Genomic DNA, 11,472 nt, shown 5'->3' with positions numbered 1-11,472 from the left:
AATTCTTTATATGCTATATATGATACTTTTTCAGAATATGGAATAGTAATGTTTCTAGGAGACATGAACGCTGATATTGTTGTAGGAAATAACCAAAGTAATTTTCGAAATGAAGTGTTCACGAATTTTTTACGTACAAATGACTTGCTAACCTTAGTACATTTTCCACTTTGTAAAGGTCCAAGATATATCTATACTACTATGGAATCTATGTTAGACCATATTATTATTTCAAATAGAGATAAAAATCTTATTGAATGTGTAAATATATTAGACGATGTCATGTTTAATGTTTCTGATCACTTACCTGTTTTTGCAATTGTGAAAGTACCAGTCATACGGATAATCAATGAAAATGTAAATCGCCACATACCATGGCAAAAAATAAATCAGACACACATATCAGAATATCAAGCAAAACAAGGTATAAATTAACAAATAAGAAATAAAATTCACGTTGATGAAATGTACGAAGCTATCGTTAAAGCAATAATATTATCGTCTAACCAATGTCTTCCACAATAAAAAACCTTACTGGACGCCGGAAGTGAAAAAATCATATAGTTTACAACGCGAAGCACGAAGAGTATGGTTTCTAGAAGGACAGCCAAGAGGATGGCATAACGAATCATACGCGAACTATAAACACTGCAAGCAAAATTTTGTAACGACACAAAAAATAGCAATTGAAAACGTTTAAAAGTACTTCAATAGTGAGCTTATCGAAGCAGCTGAATGCGATAGCAGATTGTTTTGGAGCTTAATTAAATCTAGGAAAAACAAAAGACCATCTGCCTGTACCCATCTATTCTACAAAAACACCTCTGTTAGAGAACCAGGCGATATTTTAAAGGTATTTACAAACTATTTTTGCAATGTGTACTCACCTCTTCAATGTGAACACTTTGATAACGATTTTAAAAAGCTTGTAGAGGAAAAAGTTAAACAACTAAAAATAAAAAAACAGTACCGCAAAAAGCATTCCAGAAATAAATCCAACTATCACTAGCGAAACAATTAAAACGTATATTAAAACGTTGAAAAGGGGGAAGGCCTCATCATACGATGCTATTTTTAATGAACACTTAATATATGGAGGTGATGCATTGCATAAGGCCCTGGCAACGTTATTCAATACAATAATAATCTCAGGCAAAATTCCAAGAATCCATCTATCACAATATTGAGCTCCACAACAAAGTATACGCCGCTATGCTCGACACAAAAATGGCCTTTGACACTGTATGGTTAGATGCAATATTTTACAAGATTGCAGGACTTGGAATTCAAGGCAAAATTTGGTCCCTTATAGTTGACGCGCACAGTAATATTTATAGTTGTATCATTGCAAACGGTTTAACCTCCGAGTTATTTCCCGTGTTGCAAGGTATACGCCAAGGGGGAATTATTTCAACTTGGATATATAATCTGTTCATAAATGGGCTTTTAGATTCACTGGAGCGAAGTGGACAAGGTTTAAATGTTATAAACGTAATAACAAGTAACACTACGTTGGCTGATGACATCGCGTTAGCGGCAATTTCACCAAATGGTCTTCTAAATCTACTGAACATTACATACGATTATATATGTAATTATAGATACATGATAAACTCGACAAAAAGTTTTGTAATGGTTTCGGTGACACTGCCACAAATAAAACGAACATTAATTTCTATCTAGGGCCAAACAAAATTGAACGCACATATAAAATAAGACATGTAGGTATACAACTAAACGACAAAATGACAGACAATGATAAAATATCGGTAGCATGCAAGAAAGCGGAATCATCGTTCTATTCCCTACTGTCAATCAACATCGGAACGTTTCACATCAATACCCTTACATAAGCATCGTTAGTGTCAAAAATGTGTATACCAAAACTTCTTTTCGGAGCAGAACTCTGGAACAATCTAACAAAATCAAACTGCATGCAATTAGAACGTTTTATACGAATGGCGGCAAAAACTATTCAACGATTTTCCATTCGAACACGAACCGATATCTGTTTAGCGATGTTAGGCTGGAAACGTATAGAAAGCGAAACAAATTTAAAGAAGCTTATGTTCCTCGAACGGCTGTGCAATATGCCGACATCGGTGCTTACAAAACAGATCTTCAATAAAAGACTAGCCTTATTTTCTTGCAGAACTGAAAAGTGTATTCAAAAAGGATTTGTTCCAGACATTAAAAGAATTTTGTCAAAATACAAGTTATCTGATTTTATTATAAGATATATACAAACAGGAATGTTTCCTAAAAAGTCAATGTGGAAACGTAAATGCAAAATGTTAGTGTATAATACGGAATTAGACGATTGGAAACTTAGAGTTCAAAGTGACGCAACTTTTTGTCGCTTTATGCTCCTACATACAAGAATCGAACCGGCCATTATATGGACTTATGCAAACGATTTTCAATCAAGGCGACATGCTCTTGAAGTTAGTAAACTTTGGATTGAACCTAGCATATACGAAAATAAGTCAGTTATGTTATGTCACGCGTGTGGCGTTATTATAAATAATGCCGTAAAGCATGTTCTATTTTCATGCAATTTATCGTCTGATATTAGAAATAATTTTAAAAATACGCTTTCAGAAAACTTTCCTCACGACATATGTTCGTTGATTTCGTTTGGTAATGAGGAGGCAAAGTTGCAATATTTGGTTGGAAAAAACACCATTTAGCTTTCATAGATAAGAAGGTACACAAACATTTCTTAAGAATAGCCATTCACTTTCTCTACAAATGCTTAACTATCTTGAAAATACATTTCAATTTCAATAAGCATGTAAACATAAGTTAGCAAGATTTCGATGATGACTCTTATGATTCTTTTTATCGTAAGTGATATTTTATTGATTGCATATTTATGTAAGAATTTGTTTGCTGTATGATAATACCAATACAAATGTTACAATGAGTAGATATCGTAAATGTTCCTTTTTAACCTCATTTCATTGTAATAATGTCTGTAAACCTGTTTCGAGTCCCTGCTTGCACAACAGTTTATCGTGTTAATGTAACATTTATGCTTGTTCGCCTATGCATTTTTCTCTCTGTTTTGATATAAACATATTCTTTACAAAGGCACACTGTGTTGTCTTTCTGCTTGCAAATGTATATCTGATCGTATCATTAGTATATCTTCACATGTACTTATCATGTCATATTTCTTTTCGTTTATTTTGTTAACACATGCATTTATATATTTATATGTTAATTAATATAATTTTTATGTATCTCGATCAGAGGAAATAAAGAGCATACATGCGTTTATTTGGCTCTACGTAGAATACATTAGGGCTGAAAATGCGTCTATTTGGCACTGCATAGGCTTAATTAGGGCTAAACATGCGTTTATTTAATTCTGAGTAGGCTTATTTAGGGTAAACATGCGTTTAATTGGCTCTGAGTATGCTTATTTAGGGTAAACATGCGTTTATTTGGTTCAGAGTAAGCCTAATTAGGGCTGAACATGCGTTTATTTGGCTCTGAGTAGGCCACATTAGGGCTGAACATGCGTTTATTTGGCTCTGAGTAGGCTACATTAGGGCTGAACATGCGTTTATTTGGCTTTGCGTAGGCTTAAATAGGGCTGAACATGCGTTTATTTGGTTCTGAGTAGGCTTAATAAGGGCTGAACATGCGTTTATTTGGCTTTGAGTAGACTACATTAGGGCTTAACATGAGTTTGTTTAGCTCTGCATAGGTTACATAAGGGCTGAACATGCGTTTATTTGGCTCTACGTAGAATACCTTAGGGCTGAAAATGTGTCTATTTGGCTCTGCGTAGGCTAAATTAGGGCTGAACATGCGTTTATTTGACTCTGAGTAAGCTAAATTAGGGCTGAACATGCGTTTAGTAGACTCTCAGTAGGCTTAATTAGGGCTGAACTTTCCTTTATTTGGCTCTGAGTAGGCTAACTCAGGGCTGAACATGCGTTTATTTGGCCCTGATTAGGCTAAATTAGGGCTGAACATGCGTTTATACGGATTTCAGTAGGCTTAATTAGGGTTGAACATGCGTTTATTTGACTCTGATTAGGCTTAATTTATGGATGACTTTGTGTTTATTTGGCTCTGAGTAGGCCTGATAATGGCTGAACATGCGTTTATTTGACTCTGAGTAGGCTACATTAGGGCTGAACATGCGTTTATTTGGCTATGAGTAGGCCACATTATGGCTGAACATGCGTTTATTCGGCTCTGAGTAGGTTGCATTTTGGCTGAACATGAGTTTATTTGGCGGCTTTGAGTATGCTACATTAGGGCTGAACATGCGTTTATTTGGCTCTGAGTAAGCTAAATTAGGGCTGAACATGAGTTTATTTGGCTATGAATAGGCTTAATTAGGGCTGAACATGCGTTTTTTTGGCTCTGAGTATGCTACATCAGGGCTGAACATGCGTTAATTTGGCCCTGAGTAGGCTATATTAGGGCTGAACATGCGTTTTTATGGCTCTGAGTATGCCACATCAAGGCTGAACATGCGTTAATTTGGCCCTGAGTAGGCTAAATTAGGGCTGAACATGCGTTTATTCTGCTTTGAGTAGGCTTAATTAGGGTTGCACATGCGTTTATTGGACTCTGAGTAGGCTTAATGTAGGGCTGACTATGCGTTGATAGGGCTCTGAGTAGGCTTAATTAGGGCTGAACATGCGTTTTTAGGCTCTGAGTAGGGCTAATAAGGGCTTAACTGCGTTTATTTGGCTCTGATTAAGCTTAATTAGAGCTGAACATGCGGTTATTTGGCTCTGAGTAGGCTACATTATGGCTGAATATGCGGTAATTTGGCTCTGAGTAGGCTCAATTAGGGCTGAACATGCGTTTATTTAGTTCTGAGAAGGCTTAATTAGGGCTGTGCATGCGTTTTATTTGACTCTGAGTAGGCTGCATTAGGGCTGAATATGCGTATATTTGACTCTGCGTAGGCTACAAAAGGGCTGAACATGCGTTTATTTGGCTCTTTGTAGGTTACATTAGGGCTGAACATGCGTTTATTTGGCTCTGAGTAGGCTACATTAAGGCTTAGAATGGGTTTATTTGGTTTTGAGTTGGCTACATTAGGGCTGAACATGAGTTTATTTGGCTATGCGTAGGCTACATTAGGGCTGAACATGCGTTTATTTTGCTCTGCGTAGAATACATTAGGGCTGAAAATGCGTTTATTTGGCTCTGCGTAGGCTTAATTAGGGCAAAACATGGGTTTATTTTGCTCTGAGTAGGCTTATTTAGGGTAACCATGCGTTTATTTGGTTCTGAGTAGGCTTAATTAGTGCTTACAATGCGTTTATTTGATTCTGAGTTGGCTACATTAGCGCTGAGCATAAGTTTATTTGGCTATGCATGGGCTACATTAGGGCTGAACATGCGTTTATTTGGCTCTACGTAGAATACATTATGGCTGAAAATGCGTCAATTTGGCTCTGCGTAGGCTACATTAGGTCTAAACATGCGTTTATTTGGCTCTGAGTAGGCTTATTTAGGAAAAACATGCGTTTATTTGGCTCTGAGTAGGCTTAATTAGGGCTTAGAATGCGTTTATTTGATTCTGAGTTGGCTACATTAGCGCTGAACATAAGTTTGTTTGGCTATGCGTAGGCTACATAAGGGCTTAACATGCGTTTATTTGGCTCTACGTAGAATACATTATGGCTGAATATGCGTCTATTTGGCTCTGCGTAGGGTTAATTAGGGCTAAACATGCGTTTATTTAATTCTGAGTAGGCTTAATTAGGGTAAACATGCGTTTATTTGGCTCTGAGTAGGCTTATTTAGGGTAAACATGCGTTTATTTGGTTCTGAGTAAGCCTAATTAGGGCTGAACATACGTTAATTTGGCTCTGAGTAGGCAACATTAGGGCTGAACATGCGTTTATTTGGTTCTGGGTCGGCTTTATTAGGGCTGAACATTAGTTTATTTGGCTTTGCGTAGGCTTAATGAGGGCTGAACATGCGTTTATTTGGTTCTGAGTAGGCTTAATAAGGGCTGAACATGCGTTTATTTGGCTTTGAGTAGACTACATTAGGGCTGAACATGAGTTTGTTTAGTTATGCGTAGGTTACATTAGGGCTGAACATGCGTTTATTTGGCTCTGCGTAGAATACATTAGGGCTGAAAATGCGTCTATTTGGCTCTGCGTAGGCTAAATTAGGGCTGAACATGCGTTTATTTGACTCTGAGTAAGCTAAATTAGGGCTGAACATGCGTTTAGTAGGCTCTCAGTAGGCTTAATTAAGGCTGAACTTTCCTTTATTTGGCTCTGAGTAGGCTAACTCAGGGCTGAACATGCGTTTATTTGGCCCTGATTAGGCTAAATTAGGGCTGAACATGCGTTTATTCTGCTTTGAGTAGGCTTAATTAGGGTTAGACATGTGTTTATTGGACTCTGAGTAGGCTTAATGTCGGGCTGACTATGCGTTGATAGGGCTCTGAGTAGGCTTAATTAGGGCTGAACATGCGTTTGTTGGGCTCTGAGTAGGCCTAATACGGGCTTAACATGCGTTTGTTTGGCTCTGAGTAGGCTTAAATAGGGCTGAACATGTGTTTTATTTGACTCTGAGTAGGCTTAATTAGGGCTGAACATGCGGTAATTTGGCTCTGAGTAGGCTACATTATGGCTGAACATGCGGTAATTTGGCTCTGAGTAGGCTTAATTAGGGCTGAACATGCGTTTATTTGGTTCTGAAAAGGCTTAATTAGGGCTGAGCATGCGTTTTATTTGACTCTGAGTAGGCTTAATTAGGGCTGAACATGCGTTTATTCGGCTTTGAATAAGCTTAAGAAGGACTAAACATGCGTTATTTTGGCTCTGAGTTGGCTTAATTAGGGCTGAACATACGTTTGTTTGGCACTGAGTAAGCTTAATAAGGACTAAACATGCGTTTATTTGGCTCTGAGAAGGCTAAATAAGGGCTGAACATGCGTTGATTTGTCTCTGAATGAACTAAATGGTACTGTTGGCACTAAGTTTTCTGATTAAGAGCTGCATATTAGTTTCTCTTTTCGCCATGAATGAGCGTTAGTTTGGGCTATATGGCTCTAAGTAGGCTACATTAGAGCTGCAGATGGATTTCCTTGGTTCTCATTGGGCTTTATAGTTGCCAGGATGTGCTCTATTCGACACTGAGTTGTCTGAGTTAGAGTTGTTTCGGCTGTGAAGGGGCTCTGCTGTGTATTTTGTACTGTATGCATATTAAGAGGTGCTGGGTTGGCTGTAGAAGAGCAGTTTAGTGGTTTGCCTGACACCAGACGAACAGCAATCGGATAAACAGGACTCTGTTTAACTCTAAATGATTTTTATAAATGACCAACTGTTTGAGTTTATACACTGGATAAGCTTTATATTTTTTTATAGCCCTTCTCATGGTTTGTCTGGCACCAAACGGAGTGACACCAACGGACCCATGCTGGACATTGGAGTTGCAAAGAACCAGTTCGATGAATTTGTGACAGATTAGAATTGATTGTAGCTAAAATGTAGCTTTTTGGTCGGACAAATGGGTTTTCTCCAGGTACTCCGGTGTTCCTCCATAACACAAGAGCACACTCTCGCGTAAATTTATGCCAAAGAGAGTGATTCATAAAATGTTGTAATAACTTGTTTCACAATCGTTGTAAATTAAATGATTTTAAACCTAAATAAGCTTTTGGTCGTTTTTTAAGAGCCCGTCTCTTGTTGTTGATCTTTTGCTTTTAATGTGTGTGTATGTAAGGTGCTCCACGGTAGCTACAATGTATTTTTCTATTTAGCTCAATAGAATAACTACATTAGTACATTGACTTTATTACCATTGTATAGAGGACTGTTGGAGACCTGTTGTGCCGGTCACATACAAGGGTATAATATCATTTCAAATGGGACTTTTCTGCACTCTGTAGGCTTAGAGAGATAAGGTTTACCATTTACGTTTTTATTATTGGGATAAGAGTGAGTCAGGTTGTGCACACAAACTGGTTTTACCCCCCCCCCCCAGTAAATTTACATTTTACTGACCGTTCCAGGGCGGTACACCTAACAATCCTTGATAACCACACCTAGTTTTTTATATAGTGTATATGTACTGTGTTGTATGTGGAGTTTTGTGTTTTTGCTCCCTGCTTCTGGGTTGTGATTGTATGTTTGTGCGTTCTATCTCTTTGGCATTTACCCTGTGCCATTAAACGGGGTTAATGTTTAAAATTTAGGCTACTGAGCTTGTTTCTGAAGTTGTTCAAATTAATGTTGCTTAAAAACTAGACATTGGTTGTAATGTTTTCGTGTTGTTCGGTACTAAAATATTTACACATTACCTCTGTAACGGACTGGATGGGCTTGGACAATAGTATTTCCGGACGGATGGGCTTACATGAAACACACAATCCTGTTTTACATGTAGCTTGCTATCTCTTGACTGGCTAAAGTACGGACATCTGTGGTATGCCTGACATTAACCTGTGATAAATAATATGTAGGGGAAATAGAGTCAAAGAACATACAATTTACAATTCTGTCACCACTCTTTGACACAAACAAAATATCAATAAAGTATTTTTCGTACTTTAAACTTGAAATGACTTTGACCTTGAAATTTAAATGGTTTATTTTTTATGTAAGGGCATAATGGGATATTATAAATAGTTTTCATGTTACTATTCATCATATTAAATAAATATTCACATTGATATTCAAACATCTCACTGTTACTGAAATGGCAATTTATGTCGGCCATCCTGTACGCATTCTAAACAGCAACATTGTACTACTACGTTCTTAACTGCAAGATAAATTCCATACACTACAGACTATGGACGTTATTTAATATTAAGAAACTATTTTTTAAAGACATGACACGGTGTTTGTCAGATGTCCCATCACATGTGCAGCACAAATGCATGTCTGCAGTTTGATTTACTGATGACGAGTGTCAAACTAGTACTCTCTGACCTTAACAAGTCATTATATTTTGCAAAACCTCGGCATTTGGTCACTAAAGTTTTACGTATTAGTTTTTCAAATCATTTTTTTTTTCATATTCTTTGATTCCGTTACTTAGTTAAACACTCTCTTTAAGAAATCTTCGTGTCACATTAGACCTGATGAACAGTCGACATTGCTGATGAAATGTTTACAATTTCAGTTACGGAAATTACATTGTACCATAAACTACGCTTCTTCTGTTTTTAAATGATAATAACAACAAAATAAAAATTGCAAAAGCCTACTTTGAACTCATTTTACAAAGATAAAGAGAGATTCAACGCGGTACTATTTTAACATGTAAAAATAGAAATATTTTATAAAAAACAACCATACAAAAAATCAGAAGGGAACTATCTTTTTTACTCTTTCTTACTTCCCAGTAATAAAAGAAACTCGTACTAGAACATAATGGTAAAACTCATGTCAGGGAAAATTATGCATTTTCATCGTTGTTTCAAGAACTCAATTCAAATCGTGAAGCAAACGTTTCTTATTCTCTAGCACGTACAATTGTAGAAACTGTATTATTCTAGAATGGAAGCATGGGAACGTTTTTCAGACTAAATATTTGCCGGAACTGCTGTATATTTCTTTCATCATTAGTGTGTTAAGCCTTGATTGATCGGCAATACCATTACAGGGCAGGACATTATGCAACTAGGACTTTTTTGAAATGCTATTTAATGTTGTTGTTTTTTTCTTTAGTTAATTTAATCCTGCGATTCTTATACACACAGATACAAACGCATATATAAAACAACATTTCTTGACTTGTTGTAGACAAGTAATGGGGCGTCATGACCAAAGCAAAAGAAGCATAAATAAAACGTTGGAAAGAAAGAAAGGTTAACTGTTTTATGTCGTTTATACGACGTCGTATTTAATTATGCGATAAAGTTAGTCAATGTTTTACAATTGCAACAGCAATGATGTATATGTAACATTTTACGCATATATAGGTTAAAATAGTAATGTTCCAATTTTAGATAGCCAAATATTAATGTATACTTAATATTAATCTCAAATTCCAGGGTATTTTCAAACAATGACATTTCAAACTGTCAATGAACACAATTACAGAAGCAGTCCATTGTTAGTTGTGGTCTGTATGCCCTCTCGCATTTTATACATTTTATAATTGACTATTGATATTGCAATAAAACCTTAGTGACAGTTACAGCAACTATAAACTATAACGTTTCAAATTAAAAAAGAGCCGAAATTTTTTGTTAATTGCATGTCAGAATATCCGTTTAAATTTCCAGTGCCAAACCGGTCTGTTTTTATTTTCTTTCTCTTTGGCTCAAAGTTCGAGGCGACGTTTTCTAATCTATTTCATCCCCCACCCAACCCCCCCCCCCCCCCCCCCCCAAAAAAAAAAAAAAAAAAAAAAAAAAAAAAACGACAAAAAAACAACATCAACAAAAAACAAAAAAAACATAAACAAAAAAACAAACAAAAACAAAATAAATAAATAAAAATATATCAACAGCGGAAGACTCAGGTGCATTTAAATGAGTGAGCCTTAACAATCTTGAATAATAGGGGCGCTGATAACTTGCTATCATAACTGTCAATGAACAGTTTCCAGACTCTTCCAGGGTAATGCATGTGGATGGGAATAAATCGTTTACAATATAGCAATAAATCTGGAATACGCTATATATCTGGAATACAACTACAATATGGACTGCGTTCAGAATTATTTCAGAATTTATTCGCCAATACATTCTGCAGCGAGTTACTATAATTTAATATAGTAATTATGTATTGTAAGGACGAGTCTCCGAAAGTTTTTCTTAAACGCAGTCATGTGTAGTTTGTTTAAAAAGTAATTAGTAGTTATACAAAAACGGCAATATTGTTATTTTCGTTTGATTAAATTTCAAAGATAATTAAGATAATACGCTTTCTTTCATGCTTAACGATGAAATATGGGGTTCTAACAGTGAAAAAACAACAGTGAAAATATCAATTTGATATTTTCACTGCAAAATAAGGAGTGAAAATATCAACTTTCAGAACTACTTTTAAATTCCTTTGTTGTTACATGTATTTGCCTTGATCAAAACAGAACACTGGACTTCAGTAAATAATGTCAAAAAATGTTTTAAAAAATAAAGAAATGTTTTATAAATTTAAATAAATATATAATTGGAATTTAACAACTTACCGTTTATTACCGGTTATCCCGTTTATCAACCATTTTACTGATTTATGAAGCTGAATGTTCGAACATTTGCTTTTATACCAAACAAATTACAGACAAAAACAACTGTTCGAACATAAATAAAATTTTATATCATCGTTCAAATGTATTTTGAACTGTTTGCCGTTGAAGTACGTAAAATGAGCTTCCTGGAGAATTCATACAACAATTAACAGATAGATCCGGTCTTTTTTACCCCACCCACAGCTCAAAATGTGTCAACAAACTAGCGTGACATTTACTCTTTATCTGGAAAACAAACATTTTAAAGCGAAACAGACTGGTCTCTGACAG

The sequence above is a fragment of the Mya arenaria genome, chromosome 8 (genome assembly GCF_026914265.1).
Source record: "Mya arenaria isolate MELC-2E11 chromosome 8, ASM2691426v1".
NCBI lineage: Eukaryota > Metazoa > Mollusca > Bivalvia > Myida > Myidae > Mya > Mya arenaria.
The sequence above is the reverse complement of the archived record's forward strand: the minus strand, read 5'-3'. Positions refer to the sequence as shown.